Here is an 8,792-nt window from a genome sequence, read left to right on the forward strand (position 1 = left end):
TGTGTAGTTGTATAGTATGTGTATTTATTGTCTGTGTAGTTGTATAGTATTTGTATTTATTGTCTGTGTAGTTGTATAGTATGTGTATTTATTGTCTGTGTAGTGTAGTATTGTATAGTATGTGTATTTATTGTCTGTGTAGTTGTATAGTATGTGTATTTATTGTCTGTGTAGTTGTATAGTATGTGTATTTATTGTCTGTGTCTGTGTAGTTGTATAGTATTGTATTTATTGTCTGTGTAGTTGTATAGTATGTGTATTTATTGTCTGTGTAGTTGTATAGTATGTGTATTTATTGTCTGTGTAGTTGTATAGTATGTGTATTTATTGTCTGTGTAGTTGTATAGTAGTATAGTATGTGTATTTATTGTCTGTGTAGTTGTATAGTATGTGTATTTATTGTCTGTGTAGTTGTATAGTATGTGTATTTATTGTCTGTGTAGTTGTATATTATGTATAGTATTTATTGTCTGTGTAGTTGTATAGTATGTGTATTTATTGTCTGTGTAGTTGTATAGTATGTGTATTTATTGTCTGTGTAGTTGTATAGTATGTGTATTTATTGTCTGTGTAGTTGTATAGTATGTGTATTTATTGTCTGTGTAGTTGTATAGTATGTGTATTTATTGTCTGTAGTTGTATAGTATTGTATTTATAGTATTGTATTTATTGTCTGTGTAGTATAGTATGTGTATTTATTGTCTGTGTAGTTGTATAGTATATGTATTTATTGTCTGTGTAGTTGTATAGTATAGTATGTGTATTTATTGTCTGTGTAGTTGTATAGTATAGTATGTGTATTTATTGTCTGTGTAGTTGTATAGTATAATATGTGTATTTATTGTCTGTGTAGTTGTATAGTATGTGTATTTATTGTCTGTGTAGTTGTATAGTATGTGTATTTATTGTCTGTGTAGTTGTATAGTATGTGTATTTATTGTCTGTGTAGTTGTATAGTATGTGTATTTATTGTCTGTGTAGTTGTATAGTATGTGTATTTATTGTCTGTGTAGTTGTATAGTATGTGTATTTATTGTCTGTGTCTGTGTAGTTGTATAGTATGTGTATTTATTGTCTGTGTAGTTGTATAGTATGTGTATTTATTGTCTGTGTAGTTGTATAGTATGTGTATTTATTGTCTGTGTAGTTGTATAGTATGTGTATTTATTGTCTGTGTAGTTGTATAGTATGTGTATTTATTGTCTGTGTAGTTGTATAGTATAATATGTGTATTTATTGTCTGTGTCTGTGTAGTTGTATAGTATGTGTATTTATTGTCTGTGTCTGTGTAGTTGAGCTGCTGCAACACTTGCATTCCCCCCATGGGGATCAATAAAGAAATATAATAATAATTCCTCCATAACAAAAGTACAAAAAAATACTAGATTGCTAGAAACGTTTAAAAATATTTGTTATAGTTTCGGGCTACTTTTACATAAACTGCAAGAAAGAGTTTGGGAGGTGTTTTCCAGCTTCAGGAGGCTGCTCTGGTGAGCTGGATTGGGGCTGGAGAGGAAGTGGAGCTTGGCTTACGTTGAGAGCAAAGTGGGCAGAGCCGTGAAGGATATGAGCTCAGGCGGAGGGAGAGAGGAGGACACACACCACAGAGGAGCGAAGCTGCGAGGACAGAGAGCAGGAAGGGCGGAAAGATGCGTCCAAAAGACCCACCAAAACCACCAAAAACAGCCCGAAAATGCGACGCTACACCGGGGAGAAGACGGCAGGTAGACACGGCATTGAGGAAATGGGTAAGAACTATAGAAATCTGACATTTGTGGCTGTAAAATAGGACCAGAGTGAGCAGCAATATGGTGGATGGAGTGTTGTAAAAAAAAAATGGCCATGATGTGTTGTCAGCCAACAACACAGAAAACTGCTCAGGGGCTGTAAAATGCATTTAAATGTGTTTTAGTTTATGGGAATTGCATGTTTGCTATCCCTGTTTCAAGTGAACTTAGTTGGTATTTTCACCAGCTCATTTGTTCTCCACTTGTTAGGACTTATTTCAACCTACGCATTAAAAATGTGCTTTGTCCTTGAAAGGGCAAATGCCCTTGTGTGAATTTACTCGACAAAAACATCTATAACAACCAATATTTTGGGCTTTTCAATGCTGTATTGAGACTCCTTGCCTTCAACACTACAAGATGAAGCTTTTTTTTTGCTTTCTTTTCAGTTTATTAGTTATTTGAGGTTTTTCCTCGAATTGTAAATCCATAAAATGTAAAGAAAATGTATAATTTTCCCCCAGTATTTCACCACAGAGTGTGTAGGTGTAGTTTCTAACCAGGTTTAAGGAGGTGGAAGATGCTTAATAGTAAATAATTTAAAATAGATTAAATTAAATTGTAACAAGTAGTCAAAATGCTCAAAATATGACTATTGTCAACAATTTGTCCATTAAATACTCAATACATAAACTATACGTGCTTTGTTTGCCAAATAAAGGTTCTCTATGTGATTAAAGCTTAGATATACTTCGAAATACAAAATAGGGTGTTGGCTTTTAACCCTTTAACACAGAATGGAGAATAATTTAAATATGTGCATTCATTTTGTTTCCCATTTACATTACACCTGCAAGACATGTAAAGAAATACTTTTATGTTAGAAAGCCTCACTTCAATTAGTATTTAAATTTGAGGAAACTCAAAATACTGTATTATTATTAAATAAAGAAATAAATCCATCTTAATATCACAGTCTCACGGACAGGGTTGTGGATTGATCCACATGTGATGGTTAATACTACACATAATTAAACAGATAGCATACAATCTTTTATAACAGATTGTTATATCTTAAGCTATATTGCTAAATCCAAAGGATTAGTACCACCCTGCACATAACAAAATGTCTTCTCAACGCTATCGTGAGTAGGGTGTTCCTGTTTATGACTAATTTAGTTCCATTCCGTGTCATCAAGACGCACAAAGATGAAATATTTTCCAAACCACCTATGGTACGCATTATTAAGAATTTTCTTAATATGTTAATGAGCCCCGAAACATTCTCAAAAATAATCTTAAAAATACCTTAAAAACGAATAGCCTATTCATTGCCGTATTTTATGCCGACGCATGTTGCGACTTAGTTTGTTGTGACTACTAAACTAATTATGTTTTGTTTTTGCAGGGATTCCCTTGAAGTTTAGCAAAATGCGTCAAAGAAGAACGAGATCATCTGATCCACGCTAAATGGTATGTAATTCTTATCCGGTCCAGGCTTTAAGGAGACTAACTAGCCTTGTTGTCTTTACTGCTACATACATGTAGCCAGTAGGGTGTGCTGTTGTCACATTTTGTCTCTGAACCGTTTTTTTCCTTCTTTCTAAAGGGTTGACATTTAACCACCATGGAACCGTGAATTGACGGATACTGGGGATTCGCTCCGCAACAGGGATTTGTAAGTATAATTTGTAAAATAGATGAACTTTAAAAAAAATGCATGTTATCTGTGCATTGAGTTCTTCAAATTTGTCTAATCAAATTGACGTTTTTTTTTTTTACTTAACGCGTACACAACCAAATAAACAGCAGAGTGAAAAGTGTTTATTTTCACTTCTACGTGTATGTCATTATTGAGATAAAGATTATACAGCTTAACATTAAGTGCTATTTTGTTTATCATCATCAAAGGTAATCACAGTTATGTCTGAAGGCAGGACAGTTCTGCCCCCTAGTGTATAATGCGGCAAGTATTCACATATTAATACATTTGTAAATGATCACAAACCTTACCGTGGGAGACATTTTGTAGTTAGTTTAAAATAATTATGTAAATTAATCTAATAAATTGTAGAGTACTTTGACAATTCTGAGTTTTGACATATCGTTAAAAAAGTTTGACAGTTCAGCGCACTGCTGAAACACGATAAAAATCATAAGATGCTCCGACATGTTGTCTTCAGTGTAAAGACTGATTCCTTTGTGTATTTAATTGTAATAAACATTCATTTATTTAAGAATAACATTCAGATTTGTACAATGTTAATGATGGTCGTTCGGCTATTTAGCTAGCTAACACGTGAAGCGCTTAAAATCTTTATGATTATTCTTTTGTCATTCCGTCCCATGAAAGGAAAAAAAAGCCAAACATCTGACGATCATCGCATTGCACTCATATCAATCATAATTAAAACGCATACATTTTCAAACAGGACGCGGTTTCTGCATTCAAAGGTCAATCAATTGCAAAGCGTTTCCGTGCTGGGCCAATGCGTAGCTCAGGGCAGCTAAAAGCCGCTGAGGCGTAGCGCAAGCCTTTGGGAATGATGGGTTTTGGTCCAGAATCATTCATCAATTTTAGAGTTTTCTTAAATTAAAGAGTTGTACTAAGACACCTAGTGTTAGTCAGCCTGGGTGGATAACGCTAAACATCGCTCATAGTGCCGTATCGGTCAATAGTTTGACAACCGGTGCAAACATTCCAAATTTGAATTTTTTTGGTTACATCTGGTAAGCTAGCAAATTGGTGGCTCTTTGCCAAAGCAATGGTAGAAGAACTATTTGCTAATTTGGCGGCACAGTAACACTTTAAACAGTCAATTTGAATTTTGACCTACAGTGAGCATCATGACAAATGCCACATTAGTTATATTAACATCCATTTGTCTAACATGCGCTCAACATTAGGGGACATGGGGTGCATATATCTGTGTTGTTCATTATTTCCTCATGCCACTGATTTTTGTTTTGACACCTGGACACCATTCTCAGACAACCCCTTTAATTTCAACCAAATGAAAACCAGAACATCATGTCGTCCCTTATTAGCAGCTGCGATGATATTTCCTTCCAAAAGAACAGCATTGCAAAAACACTTGTAACTTATAGTGAATAAGAAAAGCAATTTTAAAACATGAGAAGTGAGAATTTACATTTCTTTTTACAATCAACACTTGAAATGATGAAGGCACTTGCAAATGACAAGGTAGTACAAAATGTAAACCATACTTTGGTGTTTTAGTTTTACCTCTTTACTTAAGATTTCATTAAACTTATTTTTTGGGATTTACACAGTGTACCAAAACACTGGTACTGGTAACTTACCGCATAAAACAACAACAACAATTTATTGTGATAAGAATTGCATCACTGTGAAATCTCTGGAACAACAATAATAATCATCATCATCATTAAACATCTACATGCTCTGATCAGTATGTCTAGCAAAACATTTACACTGATTAACAATCCATTAAATCTAAAATTGTCTAAAGATTGATTAAAAAAAAAAATCTATGCACATTTTCTAACAAAAACAATTTTATACAAAGTTGCTCTGAGTCTGGAGAGCAAATTATTTGGCTACCCTCTTCAAATATACTTTTTCTTTACATTTTCTTATTCCAAAGTTTTAGAAGTAGCTGTAGAAACTGTCAGGAGTCCTTGCAACAGAAAGCCTATGGCTAGAAAATCCCCAAAAGAACATAAAAGTAAACCTTACAGTTAGCAATATGATTTTCTTTATTTTAGAAAATGAATCTGGTAGATTTGAGAATAATGAAAAAAAAAAAAAAGGTTGCATTTTCTAACCCTTTGATCACTCTGAAATGAGTTTCCCAAGAGTGAATAAACTACCAACCCCACTAAGTGACACCTTAGGTTCACGTCTGCATGAGCCTTTGCTATAAATGCAGGGTGTTTCACTGACAAAGTCGTACAGGCATTGCTTTTTCTGTTGTGAGAAAAGAGCGGCGTCTGTAGATAGTTTGTTACAAATCCCCTTAAAAGAGTAAAGGATAAGTTGTAATTATTATTGTAATAAGACATATTAAAGTTTTCATTTGTGAATCAATAAAAGTAATACTATTAATTGCTGAATTTGGCCTCCCATACATTAGACTCCCTATTAGATGTTTTGAACCTCATAATGTTGATTTAATCAGCACAACAGCAGTCTTACAGTCTTTTTGGTAACCGTGATCTGGAAGTTTGCCGTATTGAAGCTTTTAATAGTCAAATGTGAACAGATGCATGCAATTTTAGGCTTCTGTTAAAAAACAACAATGGCTTGTTTTAATATCAATTTCCGGCAAAAACATTGGCCGTATAGAACATCACTTATTCTCTGAGATAAACTCATTCCTCACATTCAAATGATTGTATGCCCAAACGCCAATCACGTTGAGTGGTCCAGTTATTGGCTATATCTGTGTTGTGATGTGTGATGGTCATTCATTGTTCCTCATCTTTCCACAGCGGAGACGGGAAGACATGGTGTGAAGATATTTCAAAAATTGAAGAAAAAGAAGACAGCTCTGTAAGTTTAACATGTTTGAATTAAGTATTTATTAACTGAGCTCATTAATATAATGAATAGAAAATGAGGCTTTCCAGGGATATGTTACCTATATCCCATTCAGCTAGGTTGAGTATAACTCAAAAAATGTTTAAGCAGACCTTAACCTACATCTATCTGGAAAGTATATTGCCACTATTCACTTTTAGTTTTGAATGCTAGCAAAATAACTAGATGTTAGCAGCTACAGTGCATAAACAAAGTAAGTAAGTTTGTAAATGTAACTTTATGATGTAACGCGCAACAACTTTCATTAAGGGGCTACTTCCATTATTAATAATAACGTAAGCTATTTTTACTGTGGCTTCATGTGGACATTGGCTGCGTTGCCTCCTGTTGGTACTTTACAGAAAAGCACACCTTTCTCCAAGATTTCCTATATCATCCATTTCTGCTAAAGGTTATTGGCCTTAAAGTTGAAAACCGGATTAAAAATGGCCGATGCCATGTAACAACTTTGTTTTACTCCCTTATTTCAACACCTATAGAGCTACAAGGGACTTTCTTTTTCAGATTTTGAGCAGTTGATGTGTGAAATTGCTGTCGTTTTGAAGGGCTGCTTTAATAATTATTGAATGCTATAATGTTTTCCATTTGTTTTTCATTCATGAATTTGCTTTGAATTCGGTACACATTTAGTCAACTAAGGCTACGGATTTTGATTTGCATACAGTATTGTTTCCTTACAGGCCAGTGTTTTGATCGTAATTTATTTGAACATTACTGTCGGTGCGTTAATAGGATTTATGCAAAACGCTTATTGTGAATAAGGCTAAATGTAGACTCTGCACACCCCTGGTGGTCAGTTGATTTATCTTTCAGTTGAATTTATTTGCAAATTGTTGTCGCAGTTACTTGACACGGACTTCATTTTGCTGATTTCTTCGAATCCACCAAACTGTCAATTCAGAGCCTTACAACAATTTGACAGTTCTTACATTACCATTATGCCTTGCTGCATTTCTCACTGCACAACTTCACACTAAGAATTCCTATGTGCAACATCCTGCCAAATGTTTTTTATTAAAAACACGTGATGCATATAAAGTGGTTTAGAATGTCTTATGGAACTTAATACATCAACGTTTGGCAAGTAATATTTCAACAACTTTGATCCTAAATAAATACGTTTTGACACGGGATTACAAACGCCCAACAACCTGTAGATAACATTTTATATGCTGACGATGTGACGACTTTTAATCGCAATTTACATTTGAAGGATATAACTGGTTGTTCAAACTCATATTTCAGAATGACACGTTCACTTTTGCAATGCTAGCTAACGCATCTGAAAGCTAGCCTTGAATGTTTATACACTTAATATTAGTCGTGTTTAGCAATCCTTGTTTAACTGCTGGACAGTGAATCATTCCTCGTTCAAGTTGTGCTGTGGGCTTACAACTTTTCCTTCTTGTTTTTATCCTATCAAGACGGCACTCAACTGGATATTGCTGAAGCGAAGACCGCGTTGTTTAACGTGAAGATGGAAAAGTTATTTGGCAGTTAGCCAAAATTTGACAAGATGAAACCTTTTTTGACTGGACTTTGACATTTGGATTTTATTTTTTTTACGACAACATGGACAATGGAACGCTGTTGCTGGCTGTATAGCGAACTTGAAAATCACAAAAATATTTTGGAAACACGAAATCAGCCTTTGTACATTTGATTTTCAAATGTTGTTTTAAATAAAGTGTATGTCCTCATATTTTTTTTCCTGGCTTTGTTTCAATAACCAATTATCCAGAAATTCACAATACGACATTGGGCGTAATATTTTGATACTTGGGAAGTCTTTTAGCTCGGCTGTCGGTTTTAATATTTCAGCTAATCTTTACGACAAATTTATTTGGTTAGCACTGGCTTTGTCTCACTACTCATCAATGTCCGCTAATTCATAAATTAGCACAAGTGTTTCCTGTAAGCTTCATACAGGGTTGACGAAGCTCCTAAAGTAATGCTATCTTATTCGAGTGTTCTACGAAGAAATATTATCACTCGATATGTGAGATTAAGGGAAAGTGCTTGAAAAAGAGTCCAATTGGTCCCATTGGAAAGTATTCATGTAATTCATTAAAACACATGAATTACACACATGGGAATTTACTAAGTAGTGACAAAGGATTTGGTCAGAACAGAAATGGTTTCCAAAGGCTCTCTAAAATGGCTCCTGGTTGTCCTTCTTCCTGTCTGAGCAGGAAGTGATGCAATTGGTGCAACAAAATATATATTCTTTAAAAGCCTATCAGTATTTGTACCATTTCATGAAGCTGGAAACTAAAGGTCTCCAACTCAAGTCTGAGGCTTTAAATTAATTACAATTTTTATATAAAAGCACATTTAAAGCATAATAAAAGGGGTGGGACCTAAACATCACCTGAGTGTGGGGTAAATGGAAATAACGTCAATCAAAGGCAAAGCTTTCAGAGCTAGGAAGGAGCTCTAGATGGCGGCTGAGCCTTGGGAAGGGTGCCATGGGGCTTTTT

At 34.5% G+C, this 8,792-nt stretch overlaps 1 long non-coding RNA gene across 1 annotated transcript; it reads left to right on the plus strand.

Moving 5' to 3' along the window:
- The first annotated feature begins 1,562 nt into the window (after positions 1–1,562).
- Positions 1,563–8,014, plus strand: LOC129108752 (uncharacterized). The gene is made up of 5 exons (XR_008531930.1): positions 1,563–1,748; positions 3,136–3,200; positions 3,337–3,405; positions 6,204–6,264; positions 7,737–8,014. It is a non-coding gene; the product is annotated as an uncharacterized LOC129108752 (long non-coding RNA).
- The last annotated feature ends 778 nt before the right edge of the window (positions 8,015–8,792 follow it).

Source organism: Anoplopoma fimbria, chromosome 19 (assembly GCF_027596085.1).
Source record: "Anoplopoma fimbria isolate UVic2021 breed Golden Eagle Sablefish chromosome 19, Afim_UVic_2022, whole genome shotgun sequence".
Classification (NCBI taxonomy): Eukaryota; Metazoa; Chordata; class Actinopteri; order Perciformes; family Anoplopomatidae; genus Anoplopoma; species Anoplopoma fimbria.